The sequence below is a fragment of the Acomys minous genome (genome assembly GCF_964271855.1).
Source record: "Acomys minous genome assembly, chromosome: 16".
Taxonomy (NCBI): domain Eukaryota; kingdom Metazoa; phylum Chordata; class Mammalia; order Rodentia; family Muridae; genus Acomys; species Acomys minous.
This window is the reverse complement of record NC_140498.1, coordinates 35,977,071-35,991,168: the sequence shown is the minus strand read 5'-3', so window position 1 is coordinate 35,991,168 and position 14,098 is coordinate 35,977,071. Positions and strand designations below refer to the sequence as shown.

Sequence of the window (14,098 nt, the reverse complement as noted above, 5' to 3'; positions counted from 1 at the left end):
GAAGCTTTGGGTCAAACATGAAAATTGCAACGGGCCTCACAGCAGTAAAGACGACTGTGTGCTTCTTCCTAGGGAAACTATGCAGAAGGGGCTAAGCTTGACTCAGGTCTTCATGGCCAGCCCTAGGGCTTGGAGACCTCTGTTCACATCTGAGATCTGAGGTCTCCCTGCCACAGCTCTGGGTCCTGTTTAACTATAATCACTGTGGAGTGACTCCTGAAGACCTGCTTAAAGCCTAAGGACAAATCCCCAAGCCAAGGGCATTAGAGAACTCCTGGGAACAGGGATGGGCATGTCCTAGCCCCTTAAGACACGAGGAAAACCATTTGCACAGTGCTTTAAGCAAATTCTCCTTCCCTGCTCTGCCTCTGGTCCACACCAGAATTATGGATCTCCCGGTCAGAGATAACAGAGGTTGAAAGGTAGGTTAACCCCAGTTCTGAAAAAGTTGGAGAAAGCCTAGGCCACACATACGCATCTGGATGTCCCTTGTGCTCCCAGAAGGCACGCCATAAGCCTTTCATCACATGCATTTCAATGTTAGCAGTCAGATGTCACATGGAACCTGGCCCTACAAAACAATGCCACATAGTTGAACTTCCTCTCCCCATTTCACAGTGGTACAGGAGCCTACAACTTGTCCCCATTGGTTGGAACCTTGGCGTGAGGTGATGGGTGAGAGAGGTGATGGAGAGGGAGAAAGAACCTGGAGGGAGTGACATGGCTGGTGGGATGCCATGAGCTTGGAAACGGCTGAGGCTGCATGCCATTAAGGATGAGGGTCTTCCAGAGCAGAGCTGATGAGGCCTCAGCAAATGTCCTGCCCCCTCCATTCCATGCCAGGAGGTCTCAGCCATCTGCAGCTGCCCAGAGAAGCTCCTCAGAGTCAATGCGGTGGATTGTGGATAAATGCCATACCCCCAGTGGAGCAGGCAGCCCAGTGCAAGCTACATGCACAGACATTGGGGCCAGGTAATAGAGTCCACCAGACACCATTTGTCTCCCCCAGCCAAGGCTAGGGGCCCTCAGTGGGACCCCCCAAGGCTCAGCATCACCTTCCAGACCCAGAGAAATCTCCCACGGGACAGAAGCCCATCCTGATGCCCGCCCCAGCAACGCTGAGATACTATGAAGCAATGGTGTCTTACTGTGGCGACTTTTGCTCCCACACCGCGAACTGTGTCATCACACAGCCCTCTCGGCTGCTCGAACCTGACTTACCTGCAAGAGAGAACACAGAAGGGTGACAGCCATATTCCCCTAGAACCAGCGCAGCCTCTGGAGCTGGTGCAGCCCCTTGAATCCAAGCTAAATCAGGTCCCACAGAGCATTTCCCCATCAGGGCAGGGGTCAAGCAGGGGCTGCTGCACAATTTCTCTCAATTTTGACTTTGACCAAGTCAACAGCCCAGGAGAAATAATCATGAGATACAGAGGCAGGGTCCTAGAAGAGGTTCTTCCCAGGGGTACAGGGCAACAGCCATTGGCTAGAGGGAGCCAACCAGCCACAGCTGGAGGGGCATTCCCAGAGAGCTAAGAGGTGGGATTGCCTCTGGTTTGATCCTTTTCTGGGAGGGAATATTATTGATCAAGATATATTCATTTTTTTTTTCGTAACAGGCCATTGATGAATTTACAAAAACCTCTGCAGAGCTGCAAGCCAAAAGGAATGAGAGACAGTGGGTGGAGTTTAGCCTTCTTCCTTGTTCACTCGCACCGGAGGCGGTCTCAGTGCGCCCTATGCCAGGCTTACCTTGTCGGAGGCTCCCAGCCTGGACTTCATGGTTCTCCGGCTCAGAGGACATGCTGGGATGCTACACAAGACAGAGCTGAGAATTCTCCATACTGATACCTCTCCTCAGGATACAAATATGCCCGGTGCACACTGGGAGATTTTAGCAAACTGTGCCCCTGTGTAATAGCCTACATCCGTGTGTGTGTGTGTGTGTGTGTGTGTGTGTGTGTGTGTGTGTGTGTAAAAATGACCCACTCTTGTTGTCACAACCTCTGAGAGCAGGGAGAACAAGTTCTCTGTCTATCATTTGCACGATATTACTCATTTCAAGTAAATATATCAATCTGCAATTTGGGAACGCCACCTATCATTCAGGGACACAGAGTCGAAACGGTAAGATAAATGTCTTCAATTCAAGATGGTGGCTTTGGTGCCTGGTGACTTAGATTTAATCACTTTCTCACAACCTGCTAATATCTCCCTTATGCCATGCAGGCTTAGGCAGCATTCTTTCCTCAGTGCCTCCTTACACGGTTGGTATGCTAATGAGCACCGTCATTTTCTGCTCACCACTTCCTGACTAGCCAGCCATTGCCTGTATGTTGTATGATCAGTCAGTATTTTCCTGGTTCTCATACCAGCTACATGTGAGTCTCTTTTGCTGTCACCAAAGTCCTGTTGATCCTACTTCCTGGAATTCTCTGGAATGGACTGCGGCTAGCTTGCCTCAGCTCCTAGCTGTGGAAATGGTTGCCCAGCAGTCATCTTGGATCCTGAAATACAGCCATGGATACCAGTGGAAGATGAAGGAAGCCCAGGTCCCTCAAGATCTCTTGAAGCATGCCCTTAGCTACCAGGGAAATGCAAATTCAAATGACTCTGAGATTCCATCTTATACCCATCACGACGGCTAAGATCAAACACTCAAGTGACAGCACCTGCTGGCGAGGATGTGGAGCAAGGGGAACACTCCTCCATGGCTGGTGGGAGTGAAAACTTGTACAACTACTGTGGAAATCAATCTGGAGGTTTCTCAGAAAATTGGGAATAGATCTACCTCAAGACCCAGCCATACCACTCCTGGACATGTACCCTAAAGATGCCACCGTACAACAAGGACATTTGCTCAACTATGTTCATAGCAGCTTTATTACTAATAGCCTGAATCTGGAAACAACCAAAGAGTGAACAAAGAAACTGTGGCACATTTACGCAATGGAATACTACTTAGCTATTAAAAACAACGCAATTTGTAGGCCAAATAAATAAATAAATAAATATAAAATAAAATCCTGAGTGAGGTAACCCAGACCCAGAAAGACAAACGTGCTATGTTCTCACTTATAAGTAGATACCAGCCATATAGTACAGGACAGCAAATGCTACAATCTACAGACTTAAAAAAAGCTAAGTATTAAGGAGGGCTCAAGGGAGGATGCTTGAATCTCCCTCAGAAGGGGAGATAAAATAGACGTTGGAAGTGGATGAAGAGAGAGAACTGCGTGGGGGAGGGGCGTGGGGGGAGGAACAAGGGTGGGGAATCAGGTTGGGGGAGGGCAGGTGTGGGAGGCGGAAATGCTGGGAGAAAGAAGGGAAACAGATGTGGTGGCATCTCTGGGACAAGCTAGAGACCCCTCCTGTGGGAGGAGATGGGGCCTCCTAGCAGTGGGGGACACGGAGACTGAAGTGGCCACCTCCTTTAGCCAGGCAGGATTTCCAATGGAGGAGGGGGGGGAAGGACACCAACCCACCCACAAAATCTTTGACCCCTAAATTTACCCCGCCTACAAGGTATGCAGGGATATAAGTGGAGCAGGAATTGAGGGAAGAAGCCAAACAATGCCTGGCTCGACTTGAGACCCACCCCATGGGAGAGAGCCAACCCCTGACATTATGACTGATGCTCTGCTGCGCTTGCAGATAGGAGTCTAGCGGAACTGTCCTCTGAGAAGCTGCACCCAGCAGCAGATCAAAACAAACCCACAGCCAAACATTAAGTGGAGCGTGGGGAGTCTTGTGGAAGAGTTGGGGGGAAAGGATGGAGGGGCCTGGAAGGGAACAAGAACTCTACAAGAAGACCAATAGAGGGAACTCACTGAGGACCATGGAGGATCACAGAGACTGTGCACATGGAGTGGACCTAGGCCCCAGACACATATGTAGCTTTCAGGCAGCTTGGTCTTCATGAGGGTCCCCTAGTAATTAAAGCAAGGGCTGTCTCTGACACGGACTCTGTTACCTGTTTCTGGAACACTTTGCCCTGGCTGCGCTGCCTTGTTGGGCCTCAAAGAAGAGGATGCACTTAGTTCTGATGAGACTTGATGTGCCGGGGCAGGTTGATGAGGGAGGCTCCCGTTTTTTTTGAGGAGGAGGGGAGAAGGGGAGAGAGGATGGGAGGGTGGAATCTGGAGGAGAGAAGGGAGGGGGGCTTTGATAGGGATGTAAAGTGAATAAATAAATAAATAAGAAAAAGATCTCTTGAAGCTACTGCACCACTGTGTGCCTTCTAACTTCTTACGAGTAAGAGGAATAAACTTCTCTATACACCCCCAGAGAATTTTGTGGAGGAAGGGGAGGCTTGATCACGTACATATATCTGGTAGACAATCTTTATCTACCACAGTTACTCAGGGACTGGAGTTTGACCCACAAAGTAGGAGTCCTCTGCCAAAAACAGGCCTGACTTCTCGTTTTAGTGTGACTGGCTAGGAGGGATGGGAGATTGAACCAAGGGGGATGTGTGACCTTGGGAGCCTCGGGTGGCCCAGCAATTAACACTGTGCCCAATAGCACGGACACTGCCCATCCACCTGGATGCATGGAGAGGAGTTACTGGCCAAAGCAGCTGTGCTGGTTTGAGTGACAATGGCCCCCCAAAGGCTCATATCAATGCGAATGCTTGCGCATCAAGAGGGAGTGGCACTACTGAGAAGGGTAAGGAGGCGTGGCCTTGTTGCAGGAAGTGCGTCACTGGGGAGTGGGCTTGTGGGGTTTCAAACACCCAAACCGGTTCCTGCTGCCTGTGGAGGCAGATGTAGGGCCCTCAGCTCCTTCCCCAGCGCCATGTCTGCCTGCACGCTGCCATGCTCCCTGCCACATCGAGAATGGACGAAACCTCTGAAACTGTAAGCCAGCCCCAGTTAAATACCTTCTTTCGTAAGAGTTGGCGTGGTCATGGCGTCTCTTTCACTGGAACAGGCACTAAGAGAGCTCAGGTAGGGGAGGATTCAAAGCTGGGAAGAAGTCTGGCCCCAGAGTCCTGCCCGCAACAGCTAACAACCCGGAAGCGTGCTTTTTATTTTGTTTTTCCCTTTTGGGCCCTGGGAGATGGCTCACAGAGTCAAAGCACGTGCTGAGCAAGCCAGATGACCTGAGTTTAAACTCCAGAACTCACTGTGCAAGGAGAGAAGAGGCTACCGAAGGTTCTGCCTTCTTAGGCTATCTTGTGTGAGTAGCAGCAGTAGCCATGGAAAGAGAGGAAGACGCAGACCTTAACCAAAGAGGAGCTCAGGTGGAATCTTTTGAAGAAATAGGTAGAATCCTGTGGCGCAGGCAGCACAGGTGTTGATGGTCTTGAAGTGATCCTCTGTGCCTGGGCCTTCTCCAGGCTGCTGCTGCCCTCTGCTGGTCACTGCTGGAACTGATGCACATTTAGCAGAGCTGGCCATTAGAAGCCTGAGACAAAGATTTTTTAGGGGCTTTGGGGATGCCTCCCTAGTGGACTTAGCTCCTACAGCCCCTGTCATCCTAGCATGAGGAGCAGTTGCATGAGTTTTGGGGGTGAAGGAAGAGACCACTTTATGTAAGGCATGTTTCCAGGAACTGCTGCTTTGAGCGCTAGGACCAAGTTGAAGAGGAAGAGACTGGAGCAAGGTCCAGGTGAGGCACCATGGGCACTTCATTATCAGCTACCTCAGCCTCTACATCCAGAGCGGAATCTGCCGTTCAGAACGGCAAAATAGCTTCCTTCCCCTTGTGTCAAGTCAAACTGCCTGGATGGACCTGTGCCTCTGTCACTACACGTACATGACCTTGGGAGGGTTATCAGGTACCTCTGCAGGGGGGTCACTTGGCACACCCCAGCTGTCAGCTGTGAATGAGAGGACTCCAGGACCCCAGGCAGGTGGGCTGAGGCACGCTCCAGCCTCAGCACCAGGATTGCACAGAGCATCAGCCCTCCTTCCTGCCCCTGACTTCCTCCTATAGGACAGTTGGCCTTGGAGTCCCACGAGGGTTGTCTGCTCTCTGAAGTGCAGGCTATAATCTCGGAGAGCTCTGAGCCCAGCCTTCTTCTCTCTGGAAACCACTTCTCCCTGGAGCCTGTGCATCCCTTGGGTACCTCTCTCTGCTTTGAGCTGAACCAAGATGGGCCAGAACAGAAAGCCATCTTTTCTAGAGCTGCAGGCTGGTTTATTAGAATCAGTGCATTCAACAAAGACTTATGGAATGCGTGTGCGGAGCTCACCACCCAAGAGGATAAAACTGGTGATCTGGTAGCCTTGGCAGAGCTTATGTCCACCTAGAAAAGGCAAGATGTTCACAGAGGTGGCTGAATGGAGCTATGCCAACAAGGAAGACGACATTATGTTGTAGTGTGAAAGTCACAGGGCAGAAAGACTGTGGGGAAGGAGAAGAGCTGAGTCCACCTGGGTGATGACCGCACTAGTACCAGCCCCAGCATGTGCAAAGGCCCTGAGGCTGGGACATGGAAATCACATTTATGGGCTGTCAAGGAGGCCAAGGTGGACAGGGCAACATCAGTGAGCTGTAGAGTGGAGGTGCTGGGAAGTGTGGGTGTCAAGGACAGCATGGGGCTCCCATGCCTTTTGCTCTGAGCGAGAGAGAGAAAGCAGTAGAGGGGTCCCGAGCAGAGGTGCACGTGGTCAGCCTTGCCTAGGAGGTACCCGAGACTACGCCCAATCCTCTTTAAACTGTGAGTCACAGCCCTGTATGGAGTCTTACCAGTGAACGAAGGGGACATGAGCAGTTTGCCAGTGTATAAAAGTTCCCGAGCACACAGTGACCAAAGATTAATTAAATATCCAGCCCTCAGTGGCTCTGGCTGCTTCCGGCAGGCCTCGCCCACGCATGCTGCAGGAAGACATTTTGCAGAGGCCTCCGTTCTGAGCACAGGCTGGTGCTGTGCATGCTGCATACCTCTCGTGATTATGGCCTGCTGTGAACCGCAGTCTCCGAAGCATAGAAACATAATTGTTTAATCACAGGAGGAAAAAAAAAAGACTTAATATTTTCCTTCTGTCATCCCTCAGCATATAAGTATCAAATTAGTATATCTTTGGGTTGCACTGTGTTAGAATACTTGATTTTAAAACTTGCTGACTTGAGTATCATTTAAAAAACAAAAACCATTCGGTGAATTTTGGCTTCATCTTTGGAGAGAATTTACACCAGTTTCTAAAACGGAGCTCAACATATGTCTTCCACTATATACATTTTTGTGCTAAGTGATGTTCTCTGCACTCCTGACTATAGAACAGAGAGCACCTGTCAAACCTCTAGGATGCTCTGTGCCCTGCAGCATGGACTATTCAGCCAGGATCCAGTTCTTCACGTGAAGATAAATAGGCACACCCATCTCATCAGTATGCAAACGATTTCTTCTTTAATGCACGGCGAGATGGAAATTTACCCCAGAGATTTGTTTTAAAAGAAATTTACAATTGTCAGCAAGTGACTTGTATAACGATTTTAGAGTGTGATTGTGGAAATCTTGGGTGAAAGGAGCCGCACTTGGGACAGCTAAAGAAGCCAAGGGTAGCCGGACTGAAAGGGAGTGAGTGGGGTGGGGTCCAGGGCAGAGAGTGGGAGAGGCTCTTGTAAAAGTCCAGCTGGAGAGCCAGGGGGTGTGTGCACTGGGCTGGCTGCTTCTGGGTGGGAAGCCTTGTCGGATGCTGAGGGCCTGGGAGGAAGAGACAGCTCTTGGGCGTCACAGCTGGACTGGTAGTTCCTGGGAGAACAATGCATATTTGTACTAAGCCCATACGGATGGGATGTCACTGCGGAGCGTGTCGGGTGTGAGCGATGTGGCTGTGCCAGTGCCCTCGACTTGAAAGGGTTCTGGTTCACTGTGCTTTAGTCTCTGCTTATTTCACTCTGTGTATATGTGGTGGTTGGATGTGAGCAGCTGGCCACTGCCCACGTGGAGGGCTTTCATGTGGGACAGCCTGATGTACCATCCTGGATCGGTCCCTTTAAGCCATGCATGACTTCAGATGGATGGCCACATGCTTAGCCTCCGTCTTCCAATGGGAGAAATGAGGTGATGAGGGAGGGTGGCCAAAAATGTGAGCAGAACACTTAAGGCTCTAGACAAATACACCCCGCTTTCTGCTCCCTAAAAACTGCCCTTTCTTCTTGGCTGAGCTGTGGCTGGCCATAGGACTCGGGGGGAGCAGCCATCTGTCCTCCCCAGCAAACGGGGATATGCCTGAGATGGGAAGCACCCGCTTGGAGATCTGGGGTGTGGATGAGCCCATGTCATTGTGACCCCAGACTCACCACTGAGGAGTCATCACCATATCAGGGGAGAGTTGGCGACAGTCCCTGTTCCAAGCTGAGAAGCTGGGGGTGTGGGATGCCCCCGAAAGCTCTGGAAGGGTTCAGGCTATAAGGAAGCAAATGACTGTGTGCAGTGGTGTTCCAAGTGCTGACAAGGACACGAGCCTGTTTGGACAGATGATAAGGTGCTACCTTTAAACAGAGTGTGGAAGACAGCAAGAGATTTGGAGCTAAGGGCCCTTGAAACATCAACATTAATAAATCTTCCGGGTTCTCTTATAGAAGAAGAAGGGAAAAGAGAAGAAGTCTAGAGACACGAAGCAACATAATTAAGGCCACACAGCATATTATAGAGCTGGAATTACAAGCAGATGATCTGACAAGCTAGTTTGTGCCTTACAGAAGACTGGCCGGTGCTGCAGTTCCTGACAGAAATGTCTGAGGATGCTATGAGCTGTTACATGTCTAACACATACACATATATACACCACACACATACGCAGATATACGCAGACAAACACAACACACAGCACACACATATATACATACAAACACACATACATACACTCACACACAACATACAACACACACACACACACACACACACACACACACACACACACACACACAGGTTTTCCCCTCAGTATCCAAGGCATGATGTTCACACATGACATAGGTTACTTTCACTCAGCATAGAACAGACCTGCCCTGTCAGCAATCATCGTGCTATGCGTTGTTTAGGAGATGATCACAACATTCCGGCTTCTGCACTGGCTGATCTGTCCCAAAACTCACTGAGATCCGAAAACGCCCACTCCTGGAGACCTGACTATCGAGCCTGGTGTCTTTGTGCTTCCTTGAAAGACTCAGCTACACTCTCCTTTCCTTGTGAACGTATTATCTGTCTGCGCAGCAGTGTTCTCTCCCTGGAGCAGAGGTGGCTCAGTACCTAACCCTGACTCATCAATATAGAATTAGTCTACTCAGACCTGCCATGTCCTCTTTGGACACCAGGTGGCGCCCCACACCGTCCCAAGTTCATAGCTTCCTTCACCCGTGCTAGAGACAGTCCATGGGGAGGCCCGATCTGCCAGTGACCTCCCCTCAAGGAGGGTACCTTTCCTGGCCACACATGGAAATGGCTCCACACAATTCACAGGGGAGAAGGGAGCAGAATGGCCTCTTACAGTTCGGATTCAGACACTGTCACAAACAGCTCCCATCCCAGGCCAGGGCTACTGTTGCGGGGCGGGGGTGGGGGGGGGGTGGGAGGGGGGAGCAGGGCTGTCCCATGCAGGAATCCATGCTGCAACCGCTTCATTTTTGAGCCACTAAATGGTCGCCACTGTATGTGACATGAGTCACACAGTTCCCATTTGCAGACAAGGAGTTTCATACGAGGCCGCAGAGCTGCCTTTCTCTGCACCCAGTTGTCTGCCCCAGTGACCATTTCCTCATCTGGAGGGAAGGAAGCACTCACTGAGCATGGCCCTTCTTTGGGCTGGGGCTTGAGAGGGGGGCGTGCTGGTCGCTGCGGTCTGCAGTCCGGGGTGGGGGGCTTTGGCGGGACATGTGGGTATGCACTCCTTGCATTTATTCTCCTCCCCCTCTAGAAGCACACACAGGCTCCAGGACCTCTGATGTGGGTCTTTAGTGTGTGCTCTCAGTGTGGATACTCCTGTGAGGCAGTGGCAGGGAGGGGCTCTGAGCTGGGCCAGGCAGCTGATGGAGTAGGGCTGGCTGCCTCCACTGTGCCCCACCACTGACTATCCAGGGCCCCTGAGAGTGGGCTGGGAAGGGGAGGTACATTGCGCTCTCTTGGAATGTCCCAGAAATTAATCCCAGCACTCGGGAGGCAGAGGCAGGCGGATCGCTGTGAGTTCTACGCCAACCTGGAGTGAGTTCAGGATAGCCAAGGCTACACAGAGAAACCCTGTCTCGAAAAACCAAACCAAACCAACCAACCAACCAACCAAACAAACAAACAAAAAACTAGCTGGTAAGGGAAGGTCCGGGTGCTAATCTTTTCCATTATCTGGTTATGATGGCGAGGGGTCATGAGGTGGAGCAAGCAACCAATTGACATAAGAAAGCACAGGAAGAAAGGACATTGAGTTGAGGGGTTTTTTTTTTGTTTTTTGTTTTTTGCTTTGTTTTGTTTTGAAACAGTGTGGAGAAGAAGGGGCTTTTTTCCTCATGGGATATCATTGGAGTAAGAAGGTCAGCTGGGTGCTTTCTCTGCCTCTCCGAGCTAGCAAATTTTCACTCCAGCATCTGGCTCCTGAGTCTTCATTGGTAAAATTGAACATTTGAGATTAAGAAAAACCAACAACACTGCAGCACCCCTGCTGCTGTCTCGTTTAGCCTGCACAGGTGAGCAAGGGCAGGTATGCATGCTGCGTGCCTTTGCTCATCTGTGCGGACTGAAAAGAGGTGGCCCATCTACCCAAATGGAGAGGAGCTATTACTGGAGGCAGGAAGCAGGGTGTGTGAGCAGAGGGTAAACGGAACCCACACATCGTCTATCCATATGCTGACATGCCACACTGACTCATGAAAATACATGCACCAATACATGCTATCCATAGAGAGTTTTATTAAAAGCTTTGAAAGGGAGAATGTCAAAGGTCGGTCACCAAGGCCCAGTGACCACTATGGGGTCATGGGGTTCTGTGTGGGGACAGCAGCATCACACTCAGCGTCTCCTAAATGCCTACTGTGTAGCAGAGACTTGAGCTCCCCACATGTTTTAGTCCTCTGCTCTGAGAGCTCCAACCTTGCAGCACATGAGGAAACTGCTCAGCCAGTTTACTGGTCAGCTAGGCCTGGAGCCTGCTACAGATGGGGATGCTGTTACATCAAACTGCCCTGCTCATAGAAGACAGGCTCACAGAGAGAAGCCATCTGACCGTAGTCACACAGTGGCCACTGACAAGCTACTCAAGCCCTGTGTTTGATCCTAACTCAGTGTGCCATCCTCTAACCCACATCCTTAGCTGTTTTCTCTCGTTCATGCCAGGCCATGAGCAAGGCAAGGAGGCAACCTTGAAGGATGCTCTTGGCTGCCTCTAGTACTAATCAGAATGGCTTCTTCCATGCCTCATTTTCTGCGCCTGTGAAATGTGGGTGAGGCTGGACCCAGGAATAACATTTTAAGCCAGTCCCAGCTCCCCACCACACTCCCTTCTGCACCCTGAAGCTGTGCTTGCCCCTTCAGAGTACAGCTCTTTCTCAGGATGACCCCTGTGCTCTTAGCATCTGCCTCCCTTCCTCCCATGAGCCTATTCAAACTCCACATTTGCCCTTCTCATTAGAGCCCTCTTGCCTTCTTCTAGACCACATCCCATATCCCATCTTTGATTCAAAATGTCCAGCGCCTCCAAGCGAGTCAACAAATGCAACTTTCATCTGCCTCCTCTAAGTCCCAGTGGCCATCCAGTCCCAGTCATGAACTTGTGCTGCAGACTCCCATGGGTCTCTTTCTGCTTCTGCTCTCTGATTCTGGTGTATGGGCCTCTCCTTTGTGTGCCGAGTGAACTCCTGTTTGTATTTCCCAGTCTAAATGTCTCTGCCTTTCAGAATCCTCCATGCTTCTCTGACCTGGGCTGTGTGGAGGTCCTGGGGCTATAAAGCTAGTCAATAACTCTTATTTTCTTATTTACTGCACTTAATAGGAGAACAAGAACATATTGATGAGCACTCAGTACACTCATCGGTCCATTCACCCTCCATCTATCCATCATCAATCCATCATCTATTCATCCATCTATCCATATATCCATCCCTCCATCTATTCACCTACCTTCTATCCATCCTCTCTTCATCCATCCTCTGCCCATTCATTCAACATCTGTCTATCCATCCATTAAATCCCTGTAGTCAGGTAGTATGGGGTGGATCCATCTTGTAAACCACATGAAAGTCTTTTTTTTCCCCCTGCAGTGATGGGTTTCCTATTAGAGAGTGACATTGCCTAAATCATTTCTGTTCCCTAGAGTTGGCAACGTGTCCATCAAAGCCTGCCACCCTAATAATCCCATGGATTCTTTCATGCTCTTTGCATAAGATACCAGCTACCCTGGCTCCTGGCTCCCAGACCCTTCATGGCAACATTCAAAGCTATTAGCTTTTGCAGTCCCTACCCTTGGCGCCACCCTTGTTAGGAGGAGCAAATCCAAGGCATTGGAGTGGACTGAATGAGGTGGTGCCATTGCTTCTGCAGAGTTTCTGCTGTTGTCTAAATTGTCTTGGATGAAAGGAGCACAGCAAGATAGCTTGCTCAGTAGTAAAATAAAAATTCACTTTCTTTAGGGCTAATAACAGCTATTTTCCAACTCCCTCCTCCTCCTCCTTCTTTAAATGATTAATTTATTTATTATTTATACAGTATTCTGAATGTGTGCCTGCAGGCCAGAAGAGGGCACCAGATCTCATTGTAGATGGTTGTGAGCCACCATGTGGTTGCTGGGAATTGAACTCAGGATCTTTGGAAGAACAAGACCTCTGAGCATCTCTCAAGCCCCACAACTACCTTCTTTAAAAGCCACTGAACCAATGATGAGTGAGTGGTGGGAAAACGACAGAGATTCGGCTCCTGTTCTTACCAACCCCAGATAAAACCAGGAAGAAAGCACAGAGTTAGGACCACAGTCCAAATTACCCCCAGGGAGGATGCATCTACCATTTCCCTGAACTGGACATCTTGTGCCACCAGTTCCTAAGCCCTCGTGTCCCAGACGTACTCTAATATCCTAGCTGCAAGAGAGGCTGACGAAGAATGAATGCCTGCCAGGGAGCCTGATGAAAGTACCTGGCCTCCTAGGATGCTCAAGAGGCAGGTGAAGGGAGGTCAGTGAGGAATGCCTGGCCTCCTAGGATGCTCAAGAGGCAGGTGAGCCTGTTCCCACCTATACTCAGGAAGGTCAGGAAGGTGTTTTGCAGTAGTCACCAGAGTGCCCCGCAAACACAAATGTCACTATATACAATATTTGTGGCTACCTCACTGTAGTGCCCACCCAGACTTCTCAGTCTGAGACTATCTAGTTCCAGCGGTTCCTTCTTCCTGGACAGCAACTGGGAACTGAGGCCAGGGGACAATTTCCCTGGGACTTTAGGGCCAATGACACATGTCGGTCTTGTGGACTGTGCCTTCAAAGGACCTGGCATGGGGGTGGAGATGGAGCATGCCCAAACCCCGGAAATCTCACATTTGAGACTTTAAAAATCTCATCCTGAGAACAGAAGGAGTGGAGCAAAGCTCTCTCCTTGTTTCCTGTGCCTGCCTCGGGAGCACGTAACCCAGCCCCCAAGAGCTTACAGGTGGTGGGTCAGTAAGCGGTCCCCTCTTATCCTTCCATGCAAAACAAGCATTGCCAGCATGCTAGCCCCAGCCAAGCAGACGCATTCATCCTCAAAGCCCTTCCCAACTGCCCAAGGTTTATAAGTCTTATATCACATGAAATAAATGGGCCAGCACCATCTACTTCATCAACGACTGTCTGAGACTCACTGTTTATTCTGGGGAAAGAAGGACTCCCCTCCTCCCTGAAGAATTCAATGCTGGACACCCCCTTCCCACCCTCGCCCCCAGGCTTGACTGTGGGCCAGGCAGCTTCAGTGGAACTGCCTCAGCCATATCGGAAGCTCGCTGGACCACCACATGCTCAGCACCACTCTCTGTGCCGCTGTCCCCCTCGAAGCAGCTGCCAGGCCTGCGCTCCAGCCATAAACTGATTAGACTTGGCGTTAGCCAGCACCAGTGGTTTGACCAAAGAGCGTTAACACTGTGATACGCCCCCTGCTTCAGCTTCTGAGGCCACTTGGTGTCAATGGTTCAAACAAAAAG

General features: G+C 50.4%; 1 protein-coding gene across 4 annotated transcripts in view; it reads right to left on the bottom strand.

Moving 5' to 3' along the window:
- Positions 1-14,098, bottom strand: part of KCNIP1 (potassium voltage-gated channel interacting protein 1) — a 357,410-nt gene that overhangs the window by 87,725 nt on the left and 255,587 nt on the right. Inside the window, exon 1 of one of the 4 annotated variants that reach the window (XM_084762898.1) lies at positions 1,149-1,169. The exons of the other annotated variants lie outside the window; for them this stretch is intronic. The gene's annotated coding sequence lies outside the window, so the exon portion shown is untranslated. Of the gene's footprint in view, positions 1-1,148; positions 1,170-14,098 lie in introns of those variants that run through there. 4 annotated transcript variants of the gene reach the window in all.